At 26.8% G+C, this 14095-nt stretch overlaps 1 long non-coding RNA gene across 3 annotated transcripts; it reads left to right on the top strand.

Annotated features, from left to right (window-relative positions):
* The first annotated feature begins 2796 nt into the window (after nucleotides 1–2796).
* LOC117134120 lies at nucleotides 2797–10411 on the top strand. 3 transcript variants are annotated; one of them, XR_004458277.1, is made up of 3 exons: nucleotides 2797–3186; nucleotides 3537–4066; nucleotides 10033–10411. It is a non-coding gene; the product is annotated as an uncharacterized LOC117134120 (long non-coding RNA). The 3 variants fall into 3 exon arrangements; XR_004458276.1 differs by lacking the exon at nucleotides 2797–3186 and having other exon boundaries at nucleotides 3512–4066; XR_004458278.1 differs by lacking the exons at nucleotides 2797–3186; nucleotides 3537–4066 and adding an exon at nucleotides 6846–6887.
* Nucleotides 10412–14095: the final 3684 nt, after the last annotated feature.

The following is a 14095-nucleotide window of genomic DNA, read 5'->3' as shown; positions in this document are numbered from 1 at the left end:
ATTAAAAAGAGTTTAGCATACATTAATACAAATGTATAATGTAGTTAGAAATTTTAAAACAACCCTAAGGATTATATGTTTCGTTAAATTAATTGATAAAAAAATTATAACGATTCCCATATACCACAAAAGAGAGTTTACCATACATTAATACAAATTTAGAATGTGGTTAGAAATTTTAAAACAACACTAAAAAGTATAAGCTTCAGTACATCGAGCGCTTAACGTGAAACTCAATATTTTCGTAGGGGTTAACACATAGATTTTGAAAAAAATTCAAAAAATATAACAATATGGCATTAATGCATAGTTGCCTCCTGTACTAATATATGATGATGATCAAAGAGGTTTGAAACATTTGTTGTCTCCATTTCTTTAGAGAATAGCGATTTTATAATGGTTAGTCCACTAATTTAAGGAGTATATGGAGTTTTACAGAATTAATTTATAAAAACAAATTGAGCGATTGTCATGTATCATGAAAGTGAGTTTATCATACATTTATACAAATGTAGAAAGTAGTTGAAAATTTTAAAACAACCCTAAAGATTATATGTTTCAGTATATCAAGCATTTACCAAAAACTCAATATTTTCGTAGGGGTTAACTCATAGATTTTCAGAACTTTTTTTTTAAAATATGACAATATTTTTTTAATGCATAGTTGCATTCTGCACTAACATATGATGATCTTCAAATATGTTTGGAGCCTTCGATGTCTCCGTTTTTCAAGAAATTAGCGATTTTATAGTGGTTATTCCACCGATTTAGGGAGTAATTTAAAGTTTTACTAAATTAATTCATAAGAAATTATAACGATTCTCATATACCACGAAAGAGAGTTTAAAATACATTAATATAAATGTAGAATGTGGTTACAAATTTTATAACAACACTAAAAAGTATAAGCTTTAGTCAATAAAGCGTTTAACGTAAACTTCAATATTTTCGTAGGGATTAACACATATATTTTGAAAAAAATTCAAAAAATATAACAATATTGCTTTAATGCATATTTGCCTCCTGGACTAATATATGATGATGTCCAAAGAGTTTTGGAGCCTTCGATGTCTCCATTTTTCAAGAAATTAGCGATTTTTAGTGGTTATTCCACCGATTTAGAGAGTATTATAAAGTTTTACTAAATTAATTCATAAAACAAATTATAACAATTCCCATATACCATGAAAGAGTGTTTAACATACATCAATACAAATGGAGAATGTGGTTAGAAAATTTAAAACAACACTAAAAAGTATAAGCTTCAGTGTATAGAGCGTTTAACGTGAAACTCAATATTTTCGTAGCGGTTAACACATAGATTTTGAGAAAAATCCAAAAAATATAACAATATTGTTTTAATGCATAGTTGCCTCTTGTACTAATATATGATAATGATCAAAGAGGTTTGGAAACTTTGTTGTCTCCATTTCTCTGGAGAATAGCGATTTTATAATGGTTTGTCCACTAATTTAGGGAGTATATGGAGTTTTACAGAATTAATCTCTAAATAAAATTGAACGATGCTCATGAACCATCAAAAAGAGTTTAGCATACATTAATACAAATGTACAATGTTGTTAGAAATTTTAAAACAACACTAAAGAGTATAAACTTTAGTATATAGAGTGTTTACTAAAAACTCACTATTTTTGTAGGGGTTAACCCATAGATTTTGAGAAAAATTCAAAACATATAACAATATTGCTTTAATGCATAGTTACCACCTGAACTAACATATGATGATGATCAAAGAGGTTTTTAACTTTTGTTGTCTCCATTTCCTTAGATAATAGCCATTTTTTAATGGTTAGTCCACTAATTTAGGGAGTATATGAAGTTTTAAATTATTAATTTATAAAACAAAATTGAACTATGCTCATGTACTATGAAAGAGAGTTTAGAATACATTAATAAAAATTTAGAATGTAGTTAGAAATTTTAAAACAACACTAAAGATTATATGTTTCAGTATATCAAGCAATTACCAAAAACTCAATATTTACGTAGGGGTTAACACATAGATTTTGAGAAATTTTTTCAAAAAAATGACAATATTGTTTTAATGCATAGTTACATCCTGCACTAACATATGATGATGTTCAAATATGTTAGGAGCCTTCGCTGTCCCCGTTTTTCAAGAAATTAACGACTTTATAGTAGTTATTCCATAAATTTAGGGAGAAAAATAAGGTTTTACTAAATTAATTGATAAAAAATTATAACAATTTCCATATACCACGAAAGAGAGTTTAACATATATTAATAAAATGTAGAATGTGGTTAGAATTTTTAAAACAACACTAAAGAGTATAAACTTTAGTATATGGAGCGTTTACCAAAAACTAAATATTTTTGTAGGAGTTAACACATAGATTTTGAGAAAAATTCAAAAAATATAACAATATTGCTTTAATATATAGTTGCCTCCTGTACTAATATATGATGATGATCAAAGAGGTTTGGAACCTTTGTTGTCTCCATTTCTCTAGAGAATAACGATTTTATAATAGTTAGTCCACTAATTTAGGAAGTATATGAAGTTTTACTAAATTAATTTCTAAAACAAAATTAAACGATGTTCATGTACCATTAAATAGAGTTTAGCATACATTAATACAGATGTAAAATGTGGTTAGAAATTTTTAAAAATACTAAAGAGTATAAACTTCAGTATATAGAGCGTTTGCCAAAAACTCAATATTTTCGTAGGGGTTAACACATAGATTTTGAGAAAAATTCAAAAAATATAACAATATTGTATTAATGCATAGTTGCCTCTTTTACTAATTATTGATGATGATCAAAGAGATTTGGAACCTTTGTTGTCTTCATTTCTCTAGAAAATGTCAATTTTATAATGGTTAATCCACTAATTTATGAAGTATATGAAGTTTTACAAAATTAATTTATAAAACAAAATTGAACGATGCTCATGTACCATGAAAGATAATTTAGCATACATTAATACAAATTTAAAATGTAGTTAGAAATTTTAAAACAACTCTAAAGATTATATGTTTCAGTATATCAAGCAATTACCAAAAATTCGATATTTTCGTAGGGGTTAACACATAGATTTTGAGAAAATTTCAAAAAATATGACAATACTGTTTTAATGCATAGTTGCATCCTGCACTAACATATGATGATCTTCAAATATGTTTGGAGCCTTCGATGTCTCGGGTTTTCAAGAAATTAGCGATTTTATAGTGGTTATTCCACCGATTTACGGAGTAATTTAAAGTTTTACTAAATTAATTCATAAAAAATTATAACGATTCTCATATACCACGATAGAGAGTTTAAAATACATTAATACAAATGTAGAATGTGGTTAGGAATTTTAGAACAACACTAAAAAGTATAAGCTTCAGTATATAGAACGTTTAACGAAAAACTCAATATTTTTGTAGGGGTTAACACATAGATGAAAAAAATTCAAAAAATACAACAATAATGCTTTAATGCATATTTGCCTCATGTACTAATATATGATGATGTCCAAAGAGGTTTGGAGCCTTCGATGTATCCAGTTTTCAAGAAATTAATAATTTTATAGTGGTTATTCCACCGATTTAGAGAGTATTATAAAGTTTTACTAAATTAATTGATAAAAAAAATTATAACGATTCCCATATACCACGAAAGAGTGTTTAACATACATCAATACAAATGGAGAATGTGGTTAGAAAATTTAAAACAACACTAAAAAATATAAGCTTCAGTATATATAGCGTTTAACGTGAAACTCAATGTTTCGTAGGAGTTAACACATAGATTTTGAGAAAAATTCAAAAAATATAACAATATTGCTTTAATGCATAGTTGCCTCTTGTACTAATATATGCTGATTATCAAAGAGGTTTGGAAGCTTTGTTTTCTCCATTTCTGTAGAGAATAGCGATTTTATAATGGTTTGTCCACTAATTTAGGGAGTATATGGAGTTTTACAGAATTAATCTCTAAAAAAAATTGAAAGACGCCCATGAACCATTAAAAAGAGTTTAGCATACATTAATACAAATGTAGAATGTTGTTAGAAATTTTAAAACAACACTAAAGAGTATAAACTTTAGTATATAGAGTGTTTACTAAAAACTCACTATTTTTGTAGAGGTTAACACATAGATTTTTAAAAAATTCAAAAAATATAACAATATTGCTTTAATGCATAGTTGCCTCCTGTACTAATATATGATGATGATCAAAGAGGTTTTGAACTTTTGTTGTCTCCATTTCCTTAGAGAATAGCGATTTTATAATGGTTAGTCCACTAATTTACTAATTTAGGAAGTATATGAAGTTTTAAATAATTAATTTATAAAATAAATTTGAACGATGCTCATGTACCTTGAAAGAGAGTTTAGAATACATTAATAAAAATTTACAATGTAGTTAGAAATTTTAAAACAACACTAAAGATTATTTGTTTCAGTATATCAAGCAATTACCAAGAACTCAATATTTACGTAGGGGTTACACATATAGATTTTGAGAAAATTTCAAAAAAAAAATAACAATATTGTTTTAATGCATAGTTTATCCTGCACTAACATATGATGAGGTTCAAATATGTTTGGAGCTTTCGCTGCCTCCGTTTTTCAAGAAATTAGTGATTTTATAGTGGTTATTCCACTGATTTAGGGAGTAATATAAAGTTTAACTAAATTAATTGATAAAAAAATTATAACGATTCCCATATACCAGGAAAGAGAGTTTAACATACATTAATAAAATGTAGAATGTGGTTAGAAATTTTAAAACAATACTAAAGCGTATAAACTTTAGTATATAGAGCGTTTACCAAAATTCAATATTTTCGTAGGGATTGTTAACACATAGATTTTGAGAAAATTTCAAAAAATATAACAATATTGCTTTAAAGCATAGGTGCCTCCTTTACTAATATATGATGATGGTCAAAGAGGTTTGGAACCTTTGTTGTATCCATTTCTCTAGAGAATAACGATTTTATAATGGTTAGTCCACTAAGTTAGGGAGTATATGAAGTTTTACAGAATTTATTTATAAATAAAATTGAACGATTCTCATGTACCGTGAAAGAGAGTTTAGCATACATTAATACAAATGTAGAATGTTTTTAGAAATTTTAAAGCAACACTAAAGAGTATAAACTTAAGTATATAGAGCGTTTACCAAAAACTCAATATTTTTGTAGGGGTTAACACATAGATTTTGAAAAAAATTAAAAAAATATGACAATATTGCTTTAATGCATAGTTGCGTCCTATACTAATTTATGATGATGATCAAAGAGGTTTGGAACCTTTGTTGTCACCATTTCTCTATAGAATAGCGATTTTATAATGGTTAGTTCACTAATTTAGGGAAGTATATGAAGTTTTACATAATAATTTATAAAACAAAATGACGATGCTCATGTACCATGAAAGAGAGTTTAACATACATTAATAAAATTTAGAATGCAGTTATAAATTTAAAAATAACACTAAAGATTATATGTTTCAGTTATCAAGCAATTACCAAAAATTCAATATTTTCGTAGGGGTTAACACAAGATTTTGAGAAAATTTCAAAAATATGATAATATTGTTTTTAAGCATAGTTGCATCATGCACTAACATATCATGATGTTCAAATATGTTGGAGCCTTCGCATGTCCCCGTTTTTCAAGAAATTAGCGATTTTATAGTGGTTATTCCACCGATTTAGGAGAGAAATATAAGGTTTTACTAAATTAATTGATAAAAAAATATAACAATTTCCATATACCGAAAGGGAGTTTAACCTACATTAATAAATGTAGTAGAATGTGGTTAGAAATATTTAAAAACAACACTAAAGAGTATAAACTTTAGTATATAGAGCGTTTACCAAAAACTCAATATTTTCGTAGGGGGTTTAACACATAGATTTTGAGAAAATTTCAAAAAATATAACAATATTGCTTTAATGCATAGGTGCCTCCTTTACTAATATATGATGATGATCAAAGAGGTTTGGAACCTTTGTTGTCTCCATTTCCTAGCAATACCGATTTTATAATGGTTAGTCCACTAAGTTAGAGTAGTATATGAAGTTTTACAGAATTAATTTATAAAAAAAAATTGAACGATTCTCATGTACCGTGAAAAGAGAGTTAGGCATACATTAATACAAATGTAGAATGTTTTTAGAAATTTTAAAGCAACACTAAAGAGTATAAACTTAAGTATATAGAGCGTTACCAAAAAACTCAATATTTTCGTAGGGACCCATAGATTTTGAGAAAAATTAAAAAAAATATAACAATATTGCTTTAATGCATAGTTGCCTCCTGTACTAATTTATGATGATGATCAAAGAGGTTGGAACCTTCGTTGTCTCCATTTCTCTAGAGAATAGGGATTTTATAATGGTAGTTTACTAATTTAAGGAGTATATGAAGTTTTACCATAATTAATTTATAAAACAAAATTGAACGATGTCATGTACCATGAAAGAGAGTTAACATACATTAATAAAAATTTAGAATGTAGTTAGAAATTTTAAAATAACACTAAAGATTATATGTTTCAGTATATCAAGCAATTACCAAAAAATTCAATATTTTCGTAGGGGTTAACACATAGATTTTGAGAAAATTTCAAAAAATATGACATTATTTTTTTAATGCATAGTTGCATCATGCACTAACATATGATATGATGATATTCAAATATGTTTGGAGCCTTCGCTGTCCCCGTTTTTCAAGAAATTAGCGATTTTATAGTGGTTATTCCACCGATGTAGGGAGAAATATAAGGTTTTACTAAATTAATTGATAAAAAAATTATAACAATTTCCATATACCACGAAAGAGAGTTTAACATACATTAATAAAATGTAGAATGTGGTTAGAAATTTTAAAACAACACTAAAGAGTATAAACTTTAGTATATAGAGCGTTTACCAAAAACTCAATATTTTCGTAGGGGTTAACACATAGATTTTGAGAAAATTTCAAAAAATATAACAATATTGCTTTAATGCATAGGTGCCTCCTTTACTAATATATGATGATGATCAAAGAGGTTTGGAACCTTTGTTGTCTCCATTTCTCTAGATAATAACGATTTTATAATGGTTAGTCCACTAAGTTAGGGAGTATATGAAGTTTTACAGAATTAATTTATAAAAAAAATTGAACGATTCTCATGTACCGTGAAAGAGAGTTTATCATACATTAATACAAATGTAGAATGTTTTTAGAAATTTTAAAGCAACACTAAAGAGTATAAACTTAAGTATATAGAGCGTTTACCAAAAACTCAATATTTTCGTAGGGGTTAACACATAGATTTTGAAAAAAATTAAAAAAATATGACAATATTGCTTTAATGCATAGTTGCCTCCTGTACTAATTTATGATGATGATCAAAGAGGTTTGGAACCTTCGTTGTCACCATTTCTCTATAGAATAGCGATTTTATAATGATTAGTTCACTAATTTAGGGAGTATATGAAGTTTTACATAATTAATTTATAAAACAAAATTGAACGATGCTCATGTACCATGAAAGAGAGTTTAACATACATTAATAAAAATTTAGAATGCAGTTAGAAATTTAAAAATAACACTAAAGATTATATGTTTCAGTATATCAAGCAATTACCAAAAATTCAATATTTTCGTAGGGGTTAACACATAGATTTTGAGAAAATTTCAAAAATATGATAATATTGTTTTAAAGCATAGTTGCATCATGCACTAACATATCATGATGTTCAAATATGTTTGGAGCCTTCGCTGTCCCCGTTTTTCAAGAAATTAGCGATTTTATAGTGGTTATTCCACCGATTTAGGGAGAAATATAAGGTTTTACTAAATTAATTGATAAAAAATTATAACAATTTCCATATACCACGAAAGGGAGTTTAACATACATTAATAAAATGTAGAATGTGGTTAGAAATTTTAAAACAACACTAAAGAGTATAAACTTTAGTATATAGAGCGTTTACCAAAAACTCAATATTTTCGTAGGGGGTTAAACACATAGATTTTGAGAAAATTTCAAAAAATATAACAATATTGCTTTAATGCATAGGTGCCTCCTTTACTAATATATGATGATGATCAAAGAGGTTTGGAACCTTTGTTGTCTCCATTTCTCTAGAGAATAACGATTTTATAATGGTTAGTCCACTAAGTTAGGGAGTATATGAAGTTTTACAGAATTAATTTATAAAAAAAATTGAACGATTCTCATGTACCGTGAAAGAGAGTTTAGCATACATTAATACAAATGTAGAATGTTTTAGAAATTTTAAAGCAACACTAAAGAGTATAAACTTAAGTATATAGAGCGTTTACCAAAAACTCAATATTTTCGTAGGGACCCATAGATTTTGAGAAAAATTAAAAAAATATAACAATATTTCTTTAATGCATAGTTGCCTCCTGTACTAATTTATGATGATGATCAAAGAGGTTTGGAACCTTCGTTGTCTCCATTTCTCTAGAGAATAGCGATTTTATAATGGTTAGTTTACTAATTTAAGGAGTATATGAAGTTTTACATAATTAATTTATAAAACAAAATTGAACGATGCTCATGTACCATGAAAGAGAGTTTAACATACATTAATAAAAATTTAGAATGTAGTTAGAAATTTTAAAATAACACTAAAGATTATATGTTTCAGTATATCAAGCAATTACCAAAAAATTCAATATTTTCGTAGGGGTTAACACATAGATTTTGAGAAAATTTCAAAAAATATGACATTATTTTTTTAATGCAAAGTTGCATCATGCACTAACATATGATGATATTCAAATATGTTTGGAGCCTTCGCTGTCCCCGTTTTTCAAGAAATTAGCGATTTTATAGTGGTTATTCCACCTATTTAGGGAGAAATATAAGGTTTTACTAAATTAATTGATAAAAAAATTATAACAATTTCCATATACCACGAAAGAGAGTTTAACATACATTAATAAAATGTAGAATGTGGTTAGAAATTTTAAAACAACACTAAAGAGTATAAACATTAGTATATAGAGCGTTTACCAAAAACTCAATATTTTCGTAGGGGTTAACACATAGATTTTGAGAAAATTTCAAAAAATATAACAATATTGCTTTAATGCATAGGTGCCTCCTTTACTAATATATGATGATGATCAAAGAGGTTTGGAACTTTTGTTGTCTCCATTTCTCTAGAGAATAACGATTTTATAATGGTTAGTCCACTAAGTTAGGGAGTATATGAAGTTTTACAGAATTAATTTATAAAAAAAATTGAACGATTCTCATGTACCGTGAAAGAGAGTTTAGCATACATTAATACAAATGTAGAATGTTTTTAGAAATTTTAAAGCAACCCTAAAGAGTATAAACTTAAGTATATAGAGCGTTTACCAAAAACTCAATATTTTCGTAGGGGTTAACACATAGATTTTGAGAAAAATTAAAAAAATATGACAATATTGCTTTAATGCATAGTTGCCTCCTGTAATAATTTATGATGATGATCAAAGAGGTTTGGAACTTTCGTTGTCTCCATTTCTCTATAGAATAGCGATTTTATAATGGTTAGTTCACTAATTTAGGGAGTATATGAAGTTTTACATAATTAATTTATAAAACAAAATTGAACGATGCTCATGTACCATGAAAGAGAGTTTAACATACATTAATAAAAATTTAGAATGCAGTTAAAAATTTAAAAATAACACTAAAGATTATATGTTTTAAGCAATTACCAAAAACTCAATATTTTCGTAGGGGTTAACCCATAGATTTTGAGAAAAATTAAAAAAATATAACAATATTGCTTAAATGCATAGTTTCCTCCTTTACTAATATATGATGATGATCAAAGAGATTTGGAATGTTGTCTTCATTTCTCTAGAAAATGTCAATTTTATAATGTTAGTCCACTAATTTAGGAAGTATATGAAGTTTTACATAATTAATTTATAAACAAAATTGAACGATGCTCATGTACCATGAAAGAGAATTTAGCATACATTAATACAAATAATTAAAATGTAGTTAAAAATTTTAAATAACTCTAAAGATTTATGTTTCAGTATATCAAGCAATTACCAAAAACTCAATATTTTCGTAGGGGTTAACACATAGATTTTAAGAAAATTTCAAAAAATATGACAATATTGTTTTAATGCATAGTTGCTCCTGCACTATACATGTATGATGATATTCAAAGATGTTTGGAGCCTTCGATGTCTCCGTTTTTCAAGAAATTAGCGATTTTATAGTGGTTAGTTCCACCGATTTAGGGAGTATATAAGGTTTTACTAATTAATTGATAAAAAATTATAGCAATTTCCATATACCACGAAAGAGAGTTTACATACATTAATAAAATGTAGAATGTGGTTAGAAATTTTAAAACAACACTAAAGAGTATAAACTTTAGTATATAGAGCGTTTACCAAAACTCAATATTTTCGTAGGGGTTAACACATAGATTTTGAGAAAATTTCAAAAATATAACAATATTGCTTTAATGCATAGGTGCCTCCTTTACTAATATATGATGATGATCAAAGAGGTTTGGAACCTTTGTTGTCTCCATTTCTCTAGAGAATAACGATTTTATAATGGTTAGTCCACTAAGTTAGGGAGTATATGAAGTTTTACAGAATTAATTTATAAAAAAATTGAACGATTCTCATGTACCGTGAAAGAGAGTTTAGCATACATTAATACAAATGTAAGAATGTTTTTAGAAATTTTAAAACAACACTAAAGAGTATAAACTTAAGTATATAGAGCGTTTACCAAAAACTCAATATTTTCGTAGGGGTTAAACCATAGATTTTGAGAAAAATTCAAAAAATATAACAATATTGCTTAAATGCATAGTTTCCTCCTTTACTAATATATGATGATGATTAAAGATTTGGAACCTTTGTTGTCTTCGTTCTCTAGAAAATGTCAATTTTATAATGGTTAGTCCACTAATTAGGAAGTATATGAAGTTTTACATAATTAATTTATAAAAAAATTTGAACGAGGCTCATGTACCATGAAAGAGAATTTAGCATACATTAATACAAATTTAAAATGTAGTTATAAATTTTAAAACAACTCTAAAGATTATATGTTTCAGTATATCAAGCAATTACCAAAAACTCAATATTTTCGTAGGGGTTAACACATAGATTTTGAGAAAATTTCAAAAAATATAACAATATTGCTTTAATGCATAGGTGCCTCCTTTACTAATATATGATGATGATCAAAGAGGTTTGGAACCTTTGTTGTCTCCATTTCTCTAGAGAATAACGATTTTATAATGGTTAATCCACTAAGTTAGGGAGTATATGAAGTTTTACAGAATTAATTTATTAAAAAAATTGAACGATTCTCATGTACCGTGAAAGAGAGTTTAGCATACATTAATACAAATGTAGAATGTTTTTAAATATTTTAAAGCAACACTAAAGAGTATAAACTTAAGTATATAGAGCGTTTACCAAAAACTCAATATTTTCGTAGGGGTTGTTAACCCATAGTTTTTGAGAAAAATTCAAAAAATCTAACAATATTGCTTAAATGCATAGTTTACTCCTTTACTAATATATGATGATGATCAAAGAGATTTGGAACCTTTGTTGTCTTCATTTCTCTTGAAAATGTCAATTTTATAATGATTAGTACATTAATTTAGGAAGTATATGAAGTTTTACATAATTAATTTATAAAACAAAATTGAACGATGCTCATGTACCATGAAAGAGAATTTAGCATACATTAATACAAATTTAAAATGTAGTTAGAAATTTTAAACAACTGTAAAGATTATATGTTTCAGTATCAAGCAATTTACCAAAAACTCAATATTTTCGTAGGGGTTAACACATAGATTTAGATTTAAAAAAAATATTTAGTAAAACAATAGATTTAACAAATATATGCTATAACAATATGCATGCATAGGTGCCTCCTTTACTAATATATGATGATGATCAAAGAGGTTTGGAACCTTTGTTGTCTCCATTTCTCTAGAGAACAATTATTTTATAATGGTTAATCCACTAAGTTAGGGAGTATATGAAGTTTTACAGAATTAATTTATTAAAAAAATTGAACGATTCTCATGTACCGTGAAAGAGAGTTTTACATACATTAATACAAATGTAGAATGTTTTTAAATATTTTAAAGCAACACTAAAGAGTATAAACTTAAGTATATAGAGCGTTTACCAAAAACTCAATATTTTCGTAGGGGTTAACCCATAGTTTTTGAGAAAAATTCAAAAAATATAACAATATTGCTTAAATGTATAGTTTCCTCCTTTACTAATATATGATGATGATCAAAGAGATTTGGAACCTTTGTTGTCTTCATTTCTCTGAAAATGTCAATTTTATAATGATTAGTCCATTAATTTAGGAAGTATATGAAGTTTTACATAATTAATTTATAAAACAAAATTGAACGATGCTCATGTACCATGAAAGAGAATTTAGCATACATTAATACAAATTTAAAATGTAGTTAGAAATTTTAAAACAACTGTAAAGATTATATGTTTCAGTATATCAAGCAATTACCAAAAACTCAACATTTTCGAAGGGGTTAACACATAGATTTTGAGAAAATTTCAAAAAATATGTCAATATTGTTTTAATGCATAGTTGCATCCTGCACTAACATATGATGATGTTCAAATATGTTTGGAGCCTTCGATGTCTCCGTTTTTCAAGAAATTAGCGATTTTATAGTGGTTATTCCACTGATTTAGAGAGAAATATAAGGTTTTACTAAATTAATTGATAAAAAAATTATAACAATTTCCATATACCACGAAAGAGAGTTTAACATACACTAATACAAATGTAGCATGTTTTTAGAAATTTTAAAGCAACACTAAAGAGTATAAACTTAAGTATATAGAGCGTTTACCAAAAACTCAATATTTTCGTGGGGGTTAACACATAGATTTTGAGAAAATTTCAAAAAATATAACAATATTGCTTTAATGCATAGGTGCCTCCTTTACTAATATATGATGATGATCAAAGAGGTTTGGAACCTTTGTTGTCTCCATTTCTCTAGAGAATAACGATTTTATAATGGTTAGTCCACTAAGTTAGGGAGTATATGAAGTTATACAGAATTAATTTATAAAAAAAATTGAACGATTCTCATGTACCGTGAAAGAGAGTTTAGCATACATTAATGCAAATGTAGAATGTTTTTAGATATTTTAAAGCAACACTAAAGAGTATAAACTTAAGTATATAGAGCGTTTACCAAAAACTCAATATTTTCATAGGGGTTAACCCATAGATTTTGAGAAAAATTCAAAAAATATAACAATATTGCTTTAATGCATAGTTGCCTCCTGTACTAATTTATGATAATGATCAAAGAGGTTTGGAACCTTCGTTGTCTCCATTTCTCTAGAGAATAGCGATTTTATAATGATTAGTCCACTAATTTAGGAAGTATATGAAGTTTTACATAATTAATTTATAAAACAAAATTGAACGATGCTCATGTACCATGAAAGAGAATTTAACATACATTAATAAAAATTAAGAATGTAGTTAGAAATTTTAAAATAACACTAAAGATTATATGTTTCAGTATATCAAGCAATTACCAAAAACTCAATATTTTCGTAGGGGACACATAGATTTTGAGAAAATTTCAAATAATATGAAAATATTGTTTTAATGCATAGTTGCATCCTGCACTAACATATGATGATGTTCAAATATGTTTGGAGCCTTCGATGTCTCCGTTTTTAAAGAAATTAGCGATTTTATAGTGGTTATTCCACCGAGTTAGGGAGAAATATAAGGTTTTACTAAATTAATTGATAAAAAAATTATAACAATTTCCATATACCACGAAAGAGAGTTTAACATACATTAATAAAATGTAGAATGTGGTTAGAAATTTTAAAACAACACTAAAGAGTATAAACTTTAGTATATAGAGCGTTTACCAAAAACTCAATATTTTCGTAGGGATTAACACATAGATTTTGAGAAAATTTCAAAAAATATAACAATATGCTTTAATGCATAGGTGCCTCCTTTACTAATATATGATGATGATCAAAGAGGTTTGGAACCTTTGTTGTCTCCATTTCTCTAGA

This window comes from Brassica rapa, chromosome A05, assembly GCF_000309985.2.
Source record: "Brassica rapa cultivar Chiifu-401-42 chromosome A05, CAAS_Brap_v3.01, whole genome shotgun sequence".
Classification (NCBI taxonomy): domain Eukaryota; kingdom Viridiplantae; phylum Streptophyta; class Magnoliopsida; order Brassicales; family Brassicaceae; genus Brassica; species Brassica rapa.
Note: the sequence above shows the minus strand (reverse complement) of the source record. Positions and strands in the feature narration are given on the sequence as shown.